We start from the raw sequence: 21,730 nt of genomic DNA on the forward strand, positions 1-21,730 counted from the left end.
TTTTGCACAACATCGAACTCCGCACTAACCCACCCGGACATCGAACTCAGCACTAACCCACCTGTGACTACTCGACCTCATCCGACTGTCTGAAACTAAACCGCCAGCAAAGTTTAACCCACTACACAGTATTTATACATCTCAGAGGCACGTTCAAACTGCACAGCCAATGAGCAGTTCGGATTTCTTCGTAGCGGTTGAGGATTGGTTTAGGTTCCGACAATCACCCAATCCTAGATCTTTTTAAATTTAAGTACGGATAACTCACAGAATATATTGTGCCAGGGGATTGGCTGTCATACGATCCGGAAGTACCGTAATTTAAGGGACCCATACCTGTAAAAAGATCAATGAGAGATGTGTAAATTTGCAGACTGACCATGTAAGTAACGTATAGTCCGTTATCTTAAATATGTTTGAAGGGCTGGGCATGGCGAGCAGGTCTAGCGGGGAGTGGGCTCTCTGAGAGCTGAAAAAAGACGAAAAGGGGACCGAGAAGGTATAGGTTTTGTATGAGGGGATGGCACTCAATGGACCGGAAAGAATGGATTGGCACGGTTACACATGGATATATCTATGTGAGTCCTGCTAAGTGTCACGCATCAGGCGTGACACTAACAAATTTCAGTGCTGGTGTTCGCATCACCGCACTAAATGCATTAGCCACACATAATTAGGGATCCCCGGCCACCCCCCCCCCCCCCATGCTATAACAAGTAGCTTCAGCAGCGAGGTAATTGTGCTACGAAAAGCGTGCATGTGACTGTGTCTGAAAATTAAATAGTGGTGAATTAGAGACAGTGCTTTAAATGGGGAAAAAATAAGTGCAGGTACTCATTTAAATAAGTTAGAGGTGTGTCAAATGGGCGTGGCTAGGGGCGTGGCTAAGGGCAAGATATGATGATACAGAAGGACTTCTGTACCAGTTGCAGTACATATCAAAACGCATGAGAAATGTGTTTATGTAAACCAATCAGGTTAATACATTACACACAATGAAAGCAAACAGTATGATATGTTAACATTTCCTTGTTTTGTCATATTTGCCGTTTCTTAATGCCATATGTTATTTGTTGTTGTTTGACACCATACAATATATTCTCAAGCAGGCACACACACTGAGAGCAAAATAAGCTGAGATGAACACAAAAGCCTTCCACCCATTCCCTTTAGAATATCTCCTGAGAGTATCCTGATTCTGATTACACAGCCACCTGGGCGGTCTTTCGTTCCCCTACCAATCCTCCTTACTCGACAGGTAAGAAGAATGTCGTGGGCTTTTGATGTTTGATAGCCCCTGAACTTTCCCACCCATATTTAGACACTCGTTCTTCAGACCCCCATGAGACCCGATCTGTCCATCTCTCAATGGTGGAACTCCTGCCATCACCACATGTGGGCAGGCTGCTAATGGTGAATGAATTATCGGAAGGTTTTTAGTTTCTTATTTGTGGGGCCTCCCTCCCCGTTTTCTTGGACTCCTACGGTGGCTGAGATTCTCTGTAATGAGATTAGATTCATACTTGGCAGAACTTTAGTCTCCCGACCATTAATTTTCATTGGCAAATTGTAATATGGACCGAAGTTTTTACTGGTGGTACTGCTCCCCTGCCCATTCTATCCATCCTGCATGGATGTCCAATTGGCTATGGGCCCCTGGAACGTGACTGCTGAATTTGTAGGCATCAAAGCCTTGCTAGGGCATTCTTTGGAGCTATTTTGATAAATGTATCGATCTTCTTCAGTTTGGCAATTATAGGGGACAGCAATTAGTGATGAAAAAAACGGCTTTAACGAAGGTATTGTATTGTAATTGCATTTATATAGCGCTTACTACCCCTGACGAGGCGTCGAAGCGCTTTTTTGGCGAGTAGCACGCTACTCCGGGACCCATAGACGATTAGTGTTGAATTAGTATAGTGAAAGAAGCAAGTATATATTAAGTGGAGGATAGGTTAGTCAGTTATTTAGATTTGGAATGATAGCAGAAGGATAGAGTAGGAAAAAAGAGTTTGTCTTTATATAGTGCTTGTTATCCCCGATGGGTGTTGAAGCGCTTTTCTGGCGAGTAGCACGCAACTACGGAACCCATAAATGATTAGTGTTGAAAATTAGTATAGTAAAATATGAAGTAATTTGAGTAGTGGATAGGTTATTCAGTTATTTGGGTAGAGAAGGGTAGACTGCGGGATAGAAGAGGGAAAGAGGTTTGTATTTATATAGTGCTTGCTACCCCTTAAGGGATTTTGTAGCGCAAGTAGCACACTACTTTGGAACCCATAAGTATTAGTGTTGAATTTGTATGGGGAATCATGAAAGTAATTTTAGTGGGGGATATGTTAGTTATGTTTGCTCTACGTTAATCAGCAAAAATGCAGTAGTACAGGTTATCACATAACAAGAGGTGATAGACAAAAACATATGCCAGCCATTCAACACCGGCAGGAAAGTATGTCAATGTAGAAGGGTATTCTACAGCACCAGCTTCCGCTACCCGCTGGAGCTGACAGATACGTAGCTTTATGCAAACTCCACTTGTTCCGCAGACTGCAACACTAAACTCTATGATGCGGAGCATCTAAGCTCTCTAATTACCAATTCACAATGTTTGGTGGGGGGGGGGGGGGGGGGCAAGGTGAGTTTTTTGCTTTGTAATTTAATGCATTGGCAATTATAACACGTCATCACTCCGTCATCAGCACAGCTCAACTGTAGCTGATGACGGAGCGGTTCCGTCATCAGCAGGGGAGGGGTTAATCTGAAACATCTTTTTCGGGGTGAAAGGATATAAAACTGATCAAGCATTTGCCATTGAGTATCCATTGTACCACAGATATTACTGGTAAGGTGGGTGCTTGATCTGTGTGCTTCGATACAGAACATTTCTCATGCGAGGCGTGTGCTCAGCTCTGATTAGGAACAGTTTATGACTTTTAAAAGAGATGAAGATAGAGAATTGTCGGCAAACAGCTTTTGATGAGGAGAGACACAGTGGAGGGTAATTGTTACTCCGGCATTCCTGAGCAGATGGGCCAAGTCATTCCAATGAAATCTCTTCCTTTAGCCACTGCTTAATCATTTACCAAGTCAACTTTACATCCAACACTTTTCTGCCCCTTCGCTCAAAATACACCCCAGCAGGATGCAACTCCCTTCTCTTATTGTGTTTAGATGCAGTCTTGAGTGGCGTATGGTGTATTTAAGTATCCAGTATGACATGGCCCCTCCATCCTCTCCTACACCCCCCTACTATGGCTCCTATTTATGGTTTCCCATTGCAGTGCACTAATGCTACCCTAGGCAACCATATGTGCTATGTATGCAACCAACAATGAAAGAGGTATTCCCTTTGTCACCCTCCCATACAGTGCCCTTGCCCATCGCCCCTATTCTGTACCCCATCAAGCTTTTTGAAATTACCAGGGGTCAGCAAAAATACTAAGCAGGCAACAAAACTAACGTTTTGAAATAAAGCTATGAGCAAATCTATATTACAAAGCAATGCAAAATTACGAAAAAAACTGTAACATAGCAAAACAAAATTAGAAGATAGAGAAATATCTGAGATAGAAATCACCTTAGTTCGGCCAGTGCATTTCCCTAAATGGGACAAGTTTACAGACTGGACGCCCCAGCCCATTTCACACACTTGATAAAAGAAGGGCGCCCCCCCACCCGCCTTAACACTTTAAGTATAATAGCCATTGTGCTATCACAGCATGACGCAAGGCGAGCCCTCTCACACCCCTGCAGTCAGGGGCCATTCAAGTGAGAGCTGCTGTAATCGCCAGCAGTGATTGCGCAAAAGGCCACTGAAGGGCGCAGTCGGAAGCAGAGCGGCGTCTACCCCGAGCTGGAGGAGATCAGTAACCTGAGCCTGCTCTGCTCTCAATCAGGGTACCGGTACTCTCCCTGACCGGAAAAAAAGTGCCGGTACTGAGGGCCATAAATGTCGGAAGTGCCGGTACTCAGTACCGGTGAGTACCGGCCCATTTAAAGCACTGATTCGAGAGCTGGCGCAGGCGCAGCACAGCCTGGCGAATCACTAATCAAGACAACCACAATGTCATTTGCAGCTCATCGTCGCTGTTTTCTAAAGGCGCCGCTTCCCTGTGATCACATGGAGGTGAGTGGCCTCCTAGGCTGCAAGGCACTGCCATTCAGGGGGCGGGCGGCAGCTTTTTTTTCCGAGCGCGCCCGTTGGCAGAGCAGTGCTTATACTTCAGTTCCGAGCTGGAGTTGACTCGCACTCAGACTTTTGCTGGACATGACAATGAGGTAGGACTCGGGTTTGTTTTAATTTGGAGTCGTGTATGGCCGACCCACACTCGCAACATTCACCTGACAACACATTCTCATGTTGGTTGAGAGGGGAGCACTTGTCCGCCTCTGCCGGTTCATGAACATACTCTGTTCATTTATTGGAGGCTCGCAAGCGGGGGCCAGGGGGCAGGGGCACACTTATCCAGTGAAATTCTTGCCTTCGAGCATCTAAAAAAAGTTTTTGAAAATAATGGAATGCATTGGACCATCATTCATTCATTCATTCAGATATTCTTATTTTGTCTGGCCTGGTTATGTTGCACCTTGAGAGTTTCAAATAGCTTTTACATATTACATTACAACTGAGGCCTCCTGGAAAAATTGAGTTCTAACTGTGCACCAGCAGGAGTTCTCTTTATACAACAGCAAATGGCGAATCATGGAGCATTGATTAATTTTTCTCTTTTATTTTGTTTATATGGAAACGTTTGTGTCTTGAACTGCATCATCGGGTTTAAGGTCTAGTTTATTGTTAATTTAGGCAGCAATCGCTGCATTTTGTGCTTTTTACAATTGTTGTGATTATCACTATTCATTTGCATTGACTGAGAAGTGCTCGGTATCATTTTCACGTAGTAGGCATAGTTAGTGAGCACAGTATGATTCACTGCAGAATGTCGCGTTATCACAAGTTTGCTATCAGTTTGCTTGGTGGATAACTTTGTTTTAGGGATGGCTAAGCTGCCAACATTGGCACATGGTGTGAATCTGCTGTTTTCCACATTGGAATTTATCTCTAAACATATTGTAAGTCGAGCGTTTGATTATGTTTGGTTTACTTTTGGTTTTCATGGTTGCTTTTACTCAGGCCACCACTTAGCAAAGGCCCATGGATTGGCAGAGCAGCTCACCGGCGATGTTCGCAGGCCCTTGTTAGCGCACTTTAGTTCAATTACTTCTTAGAGTTTCTTGTTGTTCAAATAGGTGTCATTTTTGATATTTATATGTTTCTCTATATGTTTCATTGCTTGATTATTGCTCATGAGAAATTGTCACTCATAGTGGTTGAAATGTCACTCATAATTACACTGAAATTATAAAAATGTCACACCTAGCAATCTGAAACCTTGGCAGTCAGCAGAGGAACAGAAAGACGGTGGTATCAGCAGAACATAAGCTATCAAGGGAAGACAGTATTGCAACATGTATTTAACGCTCATTGCCCCTATCAGGGGCGCTGAAGGAATTGTCTACATGCATAGCTACCATGCTTTCAGATCGCTAAGTGTGACATTTTCATAATTTCAGTGCAATTATGAGTGACTTTTCAACAACTACAAATGACACTTTCACGAGATCAAAATCAAGCAACGAAGACGAGGGAAATGTATAAATATCAGAAATGATACCCATTCGAGCAACTAGCAACTCTAAGAAGGTATTACAACTGCTAAGTGCCAGAAATGGATGGACACTTAGGCATGGATGTGTGAGGCTGTCTGCTTCTAAGCGCCTCGCTGACAACATTATGCCCATATTCAGTGTTCAGTGTTCATCAATACAATTTCAGTGTTATTCTGGAAATTCGAGAAGTTTCCTCGAATTCTTTTAGCTCTTACAATAGTCGACGAAGGGTGCCCTGAGGATCTGTATGTGACAGCAGAATATTTTTAGCAAACATGGTGAATTTGAAGGTATCTTTGCTCTGGTACCATCTCTGCTTCTGATCGCATTAGCTAGAGGTTCCAGAGATAAGGCAAACATGTGTGAGGATTTGAGGCATTCCTGTCGGGTTCCTCCTTCATCTAAAACTGTTTGTGACAGCCTTCGATTGACTTTGATTCTTTAGCTTGGTGTTTGATAGTTTGCCATAGCCCACCTCAAGAAGCGTGGTCCCAGACCCATGTGTTGTAGAACAGTTCTCATATAGGTCCAATCCACCCTATTAAACACCTTTTCAGAGTCGAGGGAGAGGGCATTTTTACATTTCAGTTAGGCATTCTCTTGAATGGGTACGTTTTTGTCATGCTATTCCCACATTGCATGTTATTCCCAAATCTGCCATGGGCCTAGACCGTCATTTAACCCCTTTTGTAAACATGTAAACTGACTTCGCTAGGGTATCAAAATCAAATGTCATGAGGTTGTTATTAATCAATTAAACACCATGGTGCTGGACTGGAGACTGATGTGCCTGTACTCAAACGCTCGATTTTGATTTGTTTTGCAAAATTGTGATTTTCTTATTCTTCTGAGAATGGGTGTGCCAACTTCTAGTGGCTGGACTAACCACCTGTGATCTTCTCTTTCAACAGTACCTTGTCCCAGAATTTCCCCACAAGCAGCCCTATAATCAGACAGTCGATTGGTGGTGCCTTGGAGCTGTTCTCCACGAAATGCTTTATGTCCTGGTAAGTCGTGCTTTCTCAGGACTTAGACTGTCTGTTGTCATGGGTTTGTGTCATGCACAGTTTTCAGCATACCGCCTTGCACACCGGCTCTGCAGTATATGGGCCACACCTTCTTGGCAAAGGTTGTAGTGAGTTAAACAATCCACCTGTCTTGACTGTTGTTAGACTATTCCTAAGAAGCTATGCTGCTTTCTGCCATAGTTGTTCTTTCATAGTAGGACCCTGGCAGATTGCACACAATTGTGGAAGATCAGATCCAGCACCACACAGTTCTGAAACACACAACATAATTACACTCCACATAATACCACTCAGCGCCACTTAATTACACTCCACATATGTACACTGTACTCAATACAGCATTAAAACACCCCACATACATGCACTCTTTGCCACATACCAACAAACCACATAAATGCACTACACATCATGACACATAATTCCAATTTTTCTCTCAATGCCACAAGCTCCACACCACACAATTCAACTCCACATAATTCCAATACACAACACATAATTCACAACTCCAAACTACATATTTCAACTACACAACACAAGCCAATAACACACACCTCCAATACACACCACAGATTTCAAGACATTTTAACAGCACATCACATCATTCAAATCCACAACATGCCACTTCACAATACCACTCCACATCATTTTTTTTATTTATTTTTTTATTTAAAAATCTTTTTATTGAAGCTAGAAACCAAAAACAGTGGTCTACATATTCGCACCCTGGATTTACGTGGCGTACAGTGGGTCGCTCATGGAATATAACATTACATCAATTACATGACATTTACATCACAGTTTATATCTCACTCAGGTTCCTGCCTCTAGTTGCGAGCTGCGGGACTGGGGCGGTCCACTCCACATAATTAACTAAATAACACACAATATCACTCATCATAATTCCACTGCAGTTAATACCATTTAGTCATGGCCACATAATTCTACAGCACACCATGCAACATGTTTCCACTACACAACTCCACACAATTCCACAATAAACAATTCAAATACAATCCATCTCAACATCGCACTCACACCAACACTGTTGTTTCTCCCAAGACGCACCCACTGCCCCTCTCATCTCTCCCTCACACTCCCACTACCCCTCTCATCTCGCAATTCCACTGGCCCCTCTCTTCCTATCCTCACACTCCCTGTCTCCTCTCTGTACTGCCTCCTCACACATGCTACCTTCCTATACCTCCTAGTCCTGTGCACTGCTCCACCTCTCCCCCCACACCACAGGTGTCTCTCCCACTCGTCTCTCTCTCTCTCTCTATGAATAAATGAAAGTTTGTAAAGCGCTTTAATGCCGAGGCGTCTTGGCGCTAGAACAGCTGAGATATGAAGGCTGGGGTGGAAATGTTTACTCAGCAGGAAGAAAACAGGTTTTCAACAAGGCCAGGAAATTTGAATGGGCCGGTGAGTATCTTGATATTTAATGGTAGCTTATTCCATAGTTTAGGAGCTAGATAGGAGAGACTTCTGCCACCCCACTTTGTTTTCTTGATTCTTGGATTCCTAACAAGTACTTGCTTTGTTGAGCGCAGGGAGCGACCAGGAATATACAATTGAAATGATTTACATTATTCTATGGGTCCACCTCCATGTAATGTTTTATGAACCACACCTCTCTCTCGCTCTCATGCACTCTTCACGACCGTCTCATCTTGGATCACTTCAAGTCTTCGAACGCAGTTTCTTTCCTGTGACCTTTCAAAATTCTCTTCTTAGGGTGCCTTCCATGTACACAGGTGCACTCTGTTTATACGTCTGTGGCCTGCTGTTCCCTTCTTTTTCTCTTTCTCAAACACTCTTTCTGCTCCTCTGGTGTTTATTCAGCACTTCATGCACAAACTATCTACCCATCTCTAGCTTCCTTTCTATCTATTCTATGCAGCTTTCATCCCTGTCTATTCACCATGCCACATAATTCCATTACACATATACACTACACAATTCCGCAACTAACAATTACAACTCAATCCACATAATACCACTCCAAACCACTTACATCCACTCCATTCCAAATCAAAATACATGGGTAAAAGACATTGTTATTTACAGCGCCAACTGCTCTAATTATCGTAAATGCGAGGCTGATTGCAGTGCAAATGCTTTTTTTTCTTTCTTTCTTTCCATGGCGCACCAGCCAAGTACTGTATCCATACCAGTGGCGGTTTCTCGTACAGGGAGTCGGGGCTCCGCCCCCTTTACTTTTATCTCTATCACATACACATTCTCCACAATAAAAACAGCTTTTGCTGGTTCACATTCGCCCCAAAAAAACACCGTTTGCTTTGCGGTTTATTAGAAAAAGCAGTCTGCTGCAACTGTGCTGCACTCACCTTAATTTGCTCGTATAAAATGCATCCTTGTTTGCTCTGTTGAAATGCTTAGTGACGTTGGGCAAACTGTTTGCCGGGCTGAAGAGCTCACCGACCTGAGGTCCGTGAGGTCATAAGCTCGGCAAGCACATTGCCCAAAGCCTCAGTCTCCACCCCCTGATGACGTGCGGGGTAAAGATAGCCCCGGGCGCTTCACGCTTAAGCCCTGTGGTGCCCGGGGCTTCACGTCAATCAGGAGTGAAGTGCATGGCTACCCCACCCATTTCCATCTCGTCACAGGGGGGTTTGTCTCACCCTGTGACGAGATGGCAAGGGGTGGGGTAGAGGCTCCAGGCAGGCGGGAAGCGTAGAAGTTGAATTTGCGCAGTGTGTCCACAGGATTCCTGAAGACACACTGCGCAGACTCGAGTTTTCTGTTTCCTTTTGCTATAGATTGTTTGGCAGCCAGCAGCAGACCCCTGGACCCGGTGGCGGCATGGAGGCAAGGTTGTGTGCAGGTGTCCACTGCAGTTGTCTGGGACTCGTGGCTGCCTCACTGCTTGCAGAGTCCAGATGGTGCTCCCTGTCTCACGAGGTGACGGATTTGTATTTTATGGCTCCATCTGACTGTCCCTGAAACCGATTAGATCAGTAAGTGGCAAATGTGTGTGCTTTTGTATTTTACTAAACCGTTTTAATTAGCAACTGCGTGCGGCGTCATTTTACCCATAGTTGCACAACTGATGTAGTTGTTGTTCTGCTATCCGCCGATGTGTTCATTTTAATTTAAAACTTAACACCCTTTTAATTGTAAAGTGACTTAGTTTTCCACATTTTGTTTCTTGGTGCTTTACCGACTGCCTGTGTGTTTTTCTTGCCAGGCTCGCTTTGTAGGTCTCGCGACCTATCAATGCGCGCAAGCGCATTGAGCGGAGCGAGAATTCAAGTGCTCAAAATCCTCGTCAAACCAAGGGCTTTTTGCTGCGGTTTTCTTTGAGTTTACGTGGCCACAGGCATGTGCTTTTGGGCCATAAACTCTGTTCTCCAGCTCCAGCACCTCCCCTCTCTCTCCCCGCAAACACAGCCTTACTTGCATTTCTCCTCCCCCCTCCCCAGCCAGCTTCCCCCAGGCCGTAGCAGCACTCCTCCCACACCTTTGAAGTGAAGCTTAGCTTCACTTCAAAGGCCCCTGCTGCTTCACACCGTGTCGCATTTCTCCTCCCCCCTCCCCTTCTCTGCCTTCCCTCGTCTTGTTTTCCAGGATTGCCATTCCAGGGTTGCATACATGAGGGTGAGTGTGGCTATGGGAAATCGGCGCAATGGTTTTATGAGCCTGTGAATTCTTCCACTAGACACCCATATTGGTATTTTTCCACGTTTCAAATGTTAGTAGTGTGTGTGGCTTAAAAAGTAGGTGCCAGGGGTGTGCGGGTATTCAGGGACTCATTTTCAAATTAAGTCGTGTAGAGGAAACAAATGTTTGTGATGTCTAGAATCGCCACCACCACAGAAGCGCGGCTATCCAAAGAGCAACGGGTGCAGAGGTACCGGGGTTCAGGGAGTTGGACTCCCATTGTGTCCCAGTTACTACCACACACACTGGGAGGCCGGGAGCATTTACTCGGCCTGCATAAGGGCCCGCGGCTGCGTCACTTCATCTCCAGCTGTGCAAAGTAACTGCATCGACTTATGCAGTCTGCATCTGCTAATTATCAGCTGTGAGTCTCTAAAGCTGCAGTTAAAGTCAAGACCGAGGGCTCCGGCGCCCTAGAGCGCGTGCTGTGGCACTCGCTGTTCTGATCAGAAATGCAAGATTGCTTCTCAAAGTCCTAACAATTCTGTGCGCGTTCCAAGCCGGCTCATGCCTTTCCTCGCACTGCTTGCATGTTGACAGATTTCTGAGGCCGCACTATTATCGCTTTTACAAAGGAAAACGGGATGTGACGGTTCGGGTGAGACAAATGATGCGCCTGGAATACACTCTTGCAAATGGTTATTTGTAAAGTTACCACCATCCCTATTTCACGGTTTCAGCTACGTCTGTGCTCTCAAAACAAAGTCCAACACAGCATGTAAGGGAATATTAGGAAACGAGAAGCCCAGAGATTCTTGCCTCCAGCTTGTTGGATGCAAAAATCGGCCTAATTTGTGCTCTGTTTCCAGCAGCTGCGGGTTTCTTCCCATTCATCACTGGGAAACCACAATGCAGCCTGTCTCCGACCGTGGTGGAAAGAAAATACGTGACATCAGGAGTCTGGCCAAAAGTCAGTTCCTGTTGCCCCCAAGAACCAGTGGCATCTCTGCACGTGGCGCTTGAGGCCACGTGTTTCGACCTTCCAAGTACTCTGGCCATGCACTGGGCAGCAGGGCCCTTCGTGCATATACTGGCATTAAAATAGGCCACGGGACAGACGATAAGAATGTCTGTATTATTTTGATTACATTCCCTGGATAAAAACAGTTCTATAAAAGATTGACATAATTTATGTTTTCATTACCATCATTATGTAAAACTTTCGTCTGCATAAGGGCAGCGTTTGTGCCGACAAATAACAAAACACAGCCCATGTTAATGAGTGCCCAAACAATTCAGTTGAAACCAGAAAACCTGAGGGTGAATCTCGGCTTCGCCACTTTCCGCTTTACGAAACTGTGTGATTTTAGGCCATTATGTTTCTCCAATCCCCCGTTTTCACATTTAATAATTACATTTCATTGAGCCCATTATGTGACTTATTAATGCTAAAGCTGCATCATGTTAAAGATATGCACTTTATAAATAATACTCTTTGAGTCAAGCCAGACTCTCTGCTCGGCTTACCGTGTACATTTTTGGGCCCGCCGGCCTCTGATGTGGCTAGCTTTAAAACGTGACTAGCTGTCAATATTTGGGTGGTTGACACAAATGGATCCCCAGGCAGTAAAATAACATGCTTTTACACGGATGGTATTATTTATTCCTGTCTATTCCCACTCTCCTCTCTACCCTCTACAACTATTAACATTGTAAATGACAAAGCTATTAATTTAGCTATTTTCAAACCAAACACATAAATAAAAAATGTGTCATTTACAATACCGATAGCTCAAACTTTCCTAATGCGAGACCTATTGGCAACGCCAGTGCTTGTTGTTGGTTGCATCTTTGTGTTTGGGGTTTTTGAGGGGCAGTCAGAGCGGCGAGAGAGAGCGTAGAGCAGGGCAGGGACAAAGGAGCAGGGCAGACACAGAGGGGCAGTCAGAGGACAGGCAGAGAGGGGAGAGTAGAAGGGCAGAGAAAGAGGTAGTAACAGAACCGCAGGTAGAGAGGGTAGAGTAGGAGGGGGGAGAGCCTAGGAGGCAGAGAGAGCAGTGGGGCAGAGAGTGGCAGTAGGAGGGAGAGGGACAGTCAGGCCAGAGACAGAGCTCTGAGTGTAAGAGGGCAGAGAAGGGCAGAGACAGAGGGGCAGTCAGAGCGGTGAGAGAAAGAGCGTGGGGCAGGCAGGGACAGAGGAGCAGAGCAGAGACAGAGGGGCAGTTAGAGGACAGGCAGAGCAGGGAGAGTAGGAGGGCAGAGAAAGAGGCAGTAAGAGAACCGCAGGTAGAGTGGGTAGAGTAAGAGGGGGAGAGCCTGGGAGGCAGAAAGAGCAGTGGGGCAGAGTAGCAGGAGGAGGGAGAGGGGCAGTCAGGCCAGAGACAGAGCTCTGAGTGTAAGAGGGTAGAGACAGAGGGGCAGATAGAGCGGCAAGAGTAAGAGTGTAGGGCAGGGACAGAGGAGCAGGGCAGAGACAGAGGGGCAGTAAGAGGACAGGCAGAGCGGGGAGAGTAGGAAGGCAGAGAAAGAGAGGCAGTAAAAGAACCGCAGTCAGAGAGGGGAGAGTAAGAGGAGGGAGAGCCTGGGGGGCAGGGTGAACAGTGGGGCAGAGACAGAGAGTGGCTGGAGGTAGGAGAGGGGCAGTTGGGCCAGATACAGACCTCTGACTGTAAGAGGGCAGAGACAGAGGGTCAGTCAGAGCGGCGAGAGAAAGAGCGCTGAGCATGGCAGTGACAGAGGGGCAGTTAGAGGACATGCAGAGCAGGGAGAGTAGGAGGGCAGAGAAGGGCCGAGAAAGAGGGGCAGTAAAAAAACTGCAGGCAGTGAGAGGAGAGTAAGAGGGGGAGAGCCTGGGAGGCAGATAAAGCAGTGGGGCAGAGAGTGGCAGGAGGAGGGAGAGGGCAGTCCGGCCAGAGACAGAGCTCTGAGTGTAAGAGGACACAGAAGGGCAGAGACAGAGGGGCAGTCAGAGCGGCGAGAAAAAGAGTGTGGAGCAGGGCAGGGACAGAGGAGCAGGGCATAGACAGAGGGGCAGTCAGAGGACAGGCAGAGAGGGGGAGCAGGAGAGCAGAGGAGAGGCAGTAAGAGAACCGCAGGCTGAGAGGGCAGAGTAAGACGACAGAAGGGCAGAGAGGGGAGAGTCAGAAGGCAGAGTCAGAGAGGGGTAGAAGGAGGCAGATGGGTAATTAGAGAACCACTGGCAGAGCAGGGAAAGTAAGAGGGCAGAAATCACTCAGGGTTCTTCAAATTAAAGCTGGGTCCACTTTCAGATTCAGGACCAAGTATCAGTGCTGCTTAATGGCAGGTTCCGCCACAACTTTCTGACATAGATACATGTGTGCCAAACTAAGCCGATCTGCTCCTATTTATAGATTGGTGTCCAAGAGCACCCAAAGTACGTCAGAGAGAGCATGTTATTTCACTTTTTAGTGCTGTAAAGAGGTCTGCAAACCCAGAATACCTACTTAGTTTCACATTATTGCAAGTGTTAGAAACCGCATCAAAGGCTCCTTCCTGCCTAAGCTAGGTGGCTGGCATTCCAGTTGATGCCTTTAATTTAGTAGCGTAAAATGCAGTGCAATTTGCGCAACAGATTCTGCTGACAGAAGGCGAGAGTAGAGGTGAAGTGGGAACCCTTCTCTCAACAGACTCCTAAGGCCCAGTGACCTCATCACTAACCGAGTGAGGTAACGTTTAATAATGGAAAGAGTAGGCAGGTTTTTTTATGTTTGTGCTCCTGTTTTATGGTCTGGAAGGCTGCTTTTACTGTTTATTTCTCTGGTACTACCACAAACATTGTCTGCAGCAGGTAAAGTGCATGCAATCTCCCATACCTAGCAATACACCTATATGATCTTGAACTTTGACGTTTCTGGGGGTACAGAGCTGACCTTGGGTGATTGTCCAATTTACAGGCAATTCTACTGATTATGCAGCAGGGATGCACTGTTGTGCTTTTTGATTTTTAAATATTTGTTTCAGCAGTTTTTCAACAGTTGGCTTTCTAGTTTATAGAGCAACAACATTGTACACTGATGCATGTGATCGATGTTTCGTTGTGAGAAATAGTTATGGAATGTATTTGGGAGATTATGTATTCCGTCTAATGTCCTTTTTGTCAATAAAAGCTACAATGCCAAGGCAGGATAGGACTGTCCCTGTGTATGTCTTAGCTATTACAGAAGGAAGTGTGTTTTCACATTAAAGCTTTCATGGTGGGTATTGTGCCTTACACTGCCCACGTATGTTTTTATTTTATGTTAGATTGGTGACAAATAAAAATACAGGTCGGGTGTAGTCAACGCTATGTCCCTAGACTGCTTAATGGGGTGCAGGTGTACTTTATTAGAAGTGTTCAGCCTCCGCCCTTAACATAATGCCATAAACAAAGAGGCAACTCAGGTGTGGTGCACCCTACGTGTGGTCTAAATTCTTATTGCTTTTTTATTTTTTTTGGTCTAAATTAGCTTGAAATGCACTATTTGCCCTTTTTTTTCTTCTTTCAAAAACTTCTCAGAGGAAGAACCCCCTTCCCCCTGATCTTGACTTATATCGGTTGGGCTCACTTGGGGCTAACTAAAAAAAAAAGAGCATTTTGATGGAAATGTGCAATCTATGAATGGTACACAGCATTGTTATCTCGAGGTCTGTTATGAAGTTCTGTGATTATACTGAATAAGCAACTACCTATGTTATTATATGACATTGACATCTCTTTATTAATGTAATAACTGCACTTTCAAAGTGGCAAGGAGCACATGCAGGCCATTATGTTCTCCTTTTCATTATAGAACTGAACACTCATTAGACTGCCCAAGGAGGCCTCTGTGGGAGCAACCTGGTTGGTCCTGTGCATTCGTTCTAATTGTATTTGGGATTCATCTGGGCGATTACGTATGGTGATGATGAAGATATTTGACAAAGCCCTGAATGTCTTGCCCCTCTGCACCCCGCAGAAGGCTCCAGATCCTAATGTTGTTACAACAGGATCTGTTATCAAAGTCCTCTTGCTTAAGAGTGAGGTCTTCAAAGTGTCCTTCTAGGGTAAGAAGTGTCCAGCTATTATCATGAAGTTCTTCTGTGGTTTCATCCACCATATGTTTCAGGTCAGACCAGAACCCCAGCATGGCCAGATCCTGCTGTATTTCTTACCGGTCTGAGTGGAGTGGACCCAGCTCCTCTTTGGTTTCTTTCAGAAACCCCTGTAGAACTTCTCTGGAGATGGATACTCCTGAATCTGCTGCTGCATCCTCATTGGAGGATCGAATAAGGCTTGTGCAATTTTTGGCCATTTTCTTAGCTTTTAGAGCCCTTTCATGACAACATATGTTTGATCGAGGCGTCCCATCTATTCCTGTTGGGGGTTGTGTCACCATGTAGAAGCCTCCCTGGTAATTGGGATGAAGATGAGACTTTTTGCTTAGTTGGAGATTGAGTGACTCTCAAGCCGAAAGAAAGCACAACCTCTAGTATCCTTTACCAACCTATAGATATTTGCCTACACCATCGGTAGGGGTAGGTGTTTGGAAGCCCCCAGACTCAGCCTCCTCCTCCAATTCTTCTGGACCAGTTTTTATGTATGCAATTTAGGGTACTGTTCACATACGGGGTATTTAGGTCAAAAAGCTGATTGGTCACATATTATTCTACCAAACAAAGTGAAGCATAGTCTTTGGAGCTGTCATAAGAGTGGAGGTCATTTGACATATATCAAATCACTGACAATAGTAAAGATAATACACTCTGCGGTCCAGACTCCAGATCTTCTAGGAGAGTTCGAGAATCTCATCCATGCCAGGTCTGCTTTTAGAAGGCGGTCTGTATAGGCACCTAACAGCTGACTGCCCGGAGCTCCACTGGATGCAGGCATCTCTTGTAGTTCAGGGATACCCTCTCATATTGTTTCCATGCCAGCAACGAGCAAGGTCTATTCTCGGCCTTGGAGTTCAGCCCTTAAGCAGTGGGTGGGAGAGCGCCATCGGCACCCACTGGTATGACTCAAAGTACAGGAGCTCACCGGAGTCACATTTCCTAAAGCAGCTATATGGGTATCCAGTTCCTGTCACTGAGCCAGTAGGCCTCATTGCGTGTCTATACAGACTCTGGGCTCCCACTCCTGTCACACACTCTGCTTCGAGCAGAGGCCGCCACTCATGTGTTGAGTGCAGTGTCTCCAGGCAGCAGCCCCATTCACCAGTCTGCAGTGCTACTCTTCATGCTTCCAGGGTGTCTGGTACCAGCAACACTATAGCCACTCCCATTGGTATGCCACTCGCTGGGAATCCTTGTCATCGGCTATCTCTGAAGGGTGCTGTATAAGATGGTGGGCATTTTTCCACTGCGGAACCCAGTCGCAGCTTCAGCTGCCAGGATTATTAACTTGTTGCGCTGGATCAGACCATTGAGTCTCTGCAGAGGGTTCAAAGATTAATCCGAATGTGCCAGATCCCTATTTCTTTGGCTGTAGTCTGCTGAAAGAGGCTTAAACAAACTGGGTCAGAGGAGAGACGAGTGAGCACACGGCCTACTCAATGCCCATGCTGGTCGCACCTTTTTCCTGCTCAAATATCTTACTTTTGTCTTACTCTTTTAAGTCCCAATCCCCTCAGAAGTACACGGAAGGACCGCAGCAGAGGCAAAGGGTGTCAGGCTGAGGCCAACCGGAGGGTCCAGTGCAGGTCAGCTAGGTATTTGCAGAAAAGGCCTCTTGTAATTCTCTATAGCTTGAACAGGAGGTCCAATATTTAAAAAAGAAAAAAAAATGTCAACCATTTCATTGGATTTTCCACATTGTAGGATCATTGTACACTATTGTTTACATAGATTATATGCATCCCACTGAAATAAATTACAAAGGTTCAGAGTCTTTTTTATAAGTGGGTATGAGCATAACAAAAAACAAGGAAGCTGACAATACGATGACAAAACATCAAGTTTCAGGTAAGTCTATTCTCCTCCCTGGAGGAGTATTGCCCTACCCTTATTGTGTCCCCTGATTTAAATAATCAAAGGAAAAAAGGGGCTAATTGGTATAAGATCTGTTGACTAACTGTGAACTCTGGGACACACTAGCGGTGAGTTAGGAAGGGTTTGAGTGTGGGTGTGCTGGCATGCATTTGTCACTTGTGGCTACTTTGTTGGGGTAGTGGGCTCGGTCAGGGAAGCTGCCCAGTTCGGCCTGCAGGGAAGGGTTGTCATGTATGCTTGCGCATGCGTGCCATGTGTGGGCCTTCAAGAAAACAGAGGCCTTTCTGGGGTCTCACGAGAAGCCTCTGGGATGGTTGTCAGCGATTGGGTTCAGTGTAGTTGGGAGTAGCTGCACCTCTTCTAACTTTTGTCAGAAGTTCTGGAGGAGTGTGGCCCATTCTGTGGAGATATGACGACGTTGTTTTGCCTGTACCACTTCACACTGTCTCTCGTCCTCCTCTGCTGCATCCTACTTGCTCATTGCTCCCAGCCAGGCCGCCATTAAAGGCCCCATTGGTGCTCGCCAGTGCATTGTGATTCCCCATTTCGGCAGGAAAAGGGCCAGGGACGCAAACTGTGTTTGGACTTTGTATTGTTTCAGGCGTCTGAATATTCCCAACGCACAGGCTTCCCATGTGGTGATGTCGGTGAGTCCCATAATCCACCCCCAGGGACCTGTGGACAGTATCCCAACAGTGTTGTAAGTTGGGGCAATTCCAAAACATATGTTGGAATGTTGTGCTAGGAGCCTGGAAGACAGAGCGGGAAAGCTGTGGCTCTGGGTTGAAGCGCTGGAGGCGCACAACGTTAAATATACAAAATGTGAAAGTGTATATTTTTAAATCGGGAGTTACGGGACACTTTCTTTGGGTACTCTAGGGCTTGCTTGTGGCCGTTCGAAATCCTCCTCCCATTTGTTTCAGTTGAGTGTGTGGTACAGCTGTGAGTTCCCGTATAGCTTTATAAATCCAGGTTATCAAGTGGCGGCCTGGGCCTATGTGTAATTTTGTATGGAGCACTGGGTGTGTCATGGGTTCCCCTACTAATAAATCCCAGAGCCGACGGCAGTCTGAGATGATTTGTCGATGGTGCAGAAACTTCCCTTGTGGAAGACCACTCCCCTTTGCCAGTTGGTCAAATGAAAAGAGTTGACCATCTGCAAAATGGGGTTCCACCTCCGAGACAGAGTGGTCCATCCAGGTCTGCAGAGCTTGGGCGGTATAATAACTTATGCCACGAGGCAGGCCTGCCATTGGGAGGAATGGGGCATACAGTTGGGTGTTGCGAGACATTCAATAGACCCCAATCACGCAGGATCTGGTTACTGCCACCAAAATCGAATTTGGTGAGGTTAGGCGGGTTCCTGGCAGGAGCAGCTGGCAAAGGGCTGGTACTGAAGCTGCGCTGCAAGGAAATATGCTTCAAATGACTGGGCCTCTAACCCTCCCATGTTAATTGGCAGTTGCATCTTGGTTAGGGCGACTCTACATCGTCCGTTGCCCCAAGTTCCTGGAAAAAGGGGTGGGGGGAATGACTGGGAGGTTCATGAACTGGTAGAGGAGACGAGGTACTAGGACCATCTTCGCCAGGGCTTTTATCCCGATAGGTGCCAAAGGAAGAGTCTTCCAGAAGCCAATCTGAGCAGTGATTGCCCTCGTAAATTTCCCCAGCGGGGTAGTAAAGCCTGATTCCCAGATATCAGGGGGCCTGTGCGCTCCACGTTAGTCGGGTGTCTTCGACGTATACCTTGTGCATGGGTAGGTCGAGACTGAGGGGATAAAGAGTGGATATCGCTCAGTTGACTTACAACCTGGCTGCGGCAGCAAACTCCGCCAGTGTGGTCTAGAGAGGATCGAGGTACATTGTAATGTCCTGAACATAAAGTAATGGGTCGTCTATGTACAAGGACACACAATGAGTTACTCCACCCAATGGGATCCCTCAATCATTTCCCTCGCCATGGAGACAAACTGCTAGGGGCTCCATCGCTAAGGCAAAGATGAAGTGGGCATCCCTGATGCGTGCCTTGAGTCACCAGGAAGGCGGCCAAAATTTAACTTCCAAGGTGGATCAGGGATGAGAGCTTCGCATAAAGTAGACTTGTGTAAGCAATACATGTGGGGCCTATGCCCATGTGCCTAAGCACTGCAAAGAGATAAGGCCACATCATGGTATCAAATGCCTTCCCCAGGGCTAGGACTAGACAAGCAGCGCTTGGAAATCGGCCCTGTACCTGATCTTAAACATAGAACAGTCAGTGAGAAATTTGGGAGGTATTTCTACCCGGGACAAACCAACATTGGTCGTGGTGCACTAGTGCTGGGAGAATCTGAGCGTATCGATCCTCCAGAAACTTATCTAGGATTTTACAATCTGCCGATAGCAAGGCAATTGGCTGGTAAGTGGTTAGTAGCATAGGGTCCCTATCTGGTTTAAAAAACACTAGGAGAGATTTACGCAGTGAGCTGGGGAGTTCTCCATCTTTAAGCACTGCTTTGTACATGTCCACCAACCGGGGTGCCAGCAGAGTGGAGTGCGTACTGTAATATTCTAGTGGTAGGCCATCCTGACCTGGGGCCTTGTTGCGTGCAAGGGCTTAGATCACATGCTTCACATTGGTTGAGGTGATCTCCGCGTCCAGGGCTGCTTCGTCGGCTGGAGTGATTTGGGGCAGGGCGAGGGCAGTAAGGAATTCGTCAGCGAGTTGCTAACTGTCCCCTTTTGGAGCGCTATATACCCCAGCATAATAGTCTCAGAATGTTTATAAGATGTTTGCTTGCTAGCGGACCATTGTTCCTGAAGAATCCTCTATTTCCGTGATTGGTCGCGTGACTGTGTCCTGCCGGACTGGTCAGGCCATCATAATAATAATAATAATAATAATTGGGTTTGGTAGAGCGCGTAGTCACCCGTAAGTATCCCAGCGCTAAGATCCTTACAACAAGAGGGTTACAGGGGAAGTGGCAGGGACGTAGGAAGGGAAGATTCAAGGGAAGAGGTGCGTTTTTAACTGTTTCCTGAATCGGAGATAGTCTGGTTCAGTCCTGAGAACGAGAGGGAGGGAGTTCCATAGGCGAGCTGTGTTGACAGAGAAACGCCTTCCACCAGTGCGGGCCTTCTTCACTCTGGGAATAGTGATGAGGCGTTCATGGTCAGATCGGAGAGATCTTGCTGCTTTATATGGTATTATGAATTTTCTTAGAATGGGGGGGGCTTTATCCTGAAGAAGTTTGTGTGCCAGACAGAGAGCTTTAAATTTAACTCGTTCTCTTACTGGGAGCCAATGTAGGGATTTCAGAGCTGGTTTGGCTGAGGATCTCAACGGAGTGTTAGTGAGAATCCAGGCAGCAGCGTTCTGAATTCTTTGAAGTTTGTTAAAGGTTGCTTCTGGGGCACCCAGATAGATGGTATTACTGTAATCCAGCCTTGACATAATAAGGCCTTGGATTAACAGTTTCTGGGAGACAGGTGGAAGTAATGGCAGGATCTTCCTGATGGATTTAATAAGCCCGAAGCAAGTGCCGGCAACTTTCTTGGCTTGTGTCTTAAAAGAGAGGTCTTTTTCAAGCCAGATTCCTAGGCTCTTAATCTCCGGCTTGGGGGCCGGAGGCTCACCCAAGCAGGGTGGCCAAAGATTATGCGCGAGGGAAAGCCCTTTCTGGCCAAGGAAGAGGATATCCGTCTTTGAGCCATTGAGCTTTAGTGCCGAACTGTTCATCCATCCTTGGATGTCCATGAGGCAGTTGTACAGGTCTGAGGGTTTTTTGTTCGGGTGAGATAAAGACACTACTAATTGTGTGTCATCAGCGTAGCTGATTATTTTCACTCCGAACGGGTTGACCACCTTCTCCAGTGGGGACATGTAGACATTAAATAATGTCGGGCTTAAAGATGAGCCCTGTGGCACGCCACACTGGAGGAGGGTATCAGGGGACCGAATGTCATTCTCCCAGACCTGAAAGTAGCGGCGGTCAAGGAAGGATTTAAACCAGGTAAGAGCTGTGCCCTTGACACCAATGTTCTTGAGTCGTTGGATTAGGACCCGATGGTTGCCGGTGTCAAAGGCCGTGCTGAGGTCCAGGAGGATCACTGCCACTGATCCTCCTGTATCCAGCAGGGCTCTGGTCTCCTCCACTGCTGCAAGAAGGGCGATGTCGGTGCCCTGCCCTGGCCGGAATCCAGTTTGCGAAAGTCTGAGCAGGTTGTTGGTCTCCAGATAATGTGATAGTTTCTTATTCACAAATTTTTCAGCAATTTTACTGGTTCCGGGAAGGAGAGAAATTGGCCTATAATTGGCCAGGTCCGCCGGATCCAGCAGTGGTTTTTTGAGCAGTGCCTTGACAACCGCCTCCTTCCAACTGGGGGGAACTACTCCCTGGAGCAGTGAAGTATTAATAAGATGAGTGAGTGAAGGAGCGATAGTGGGAGCCACCTTCTTGAGAATCCGA

At 46.4% G+C, this 21,730-nt stretch overlaps 1 protein-coding gene across 3 annotated transcripts in view; it reads left to right on the top strand.

Moving 5' to 3' along the window:
* Positions 1-300: 300 nt before the first annotated feature.
* DNAJC24 (DnaJ heat shock protein family (Hsp40) member C24) overlaps positions 301-21,730 on the top strand; it is a 369,076-nt gene continuing 347,646 nt past the window's right edge. Inside the window, exons 1-2 of one of the 3 annotated variants that reach the window (XM_086955819.1) lie at positions 301-382; positions 6,579-6,674. The gene's annotated coding sequence lies outside the window, so the exon portion shown is untranslated. Of the gene's footprint in view, positions 383-6,578; positions 6,675-9,549; positions 9,674-21,730 lie in introns of those variants that run through there. The other 2 variants (XM_086955818.1, XM_086955820.1) reach the window with 2 other exon arrangements.

Source organism: Lissotriton vulgaris, chromosome 2_1, assembly GCF_964263255.1.
Source record: "Lissotriton vulgaris chromosome 2_1, aLisVul1.2, whole genome shotgun sequence".
Taxonomy (NCBI): domain Eukaryota; kingdom Metazoa; phylum Chordata; class Amphibia; order Caudata; family Salamandridae; genus Lissotriton; species Lissotriton vulgaris.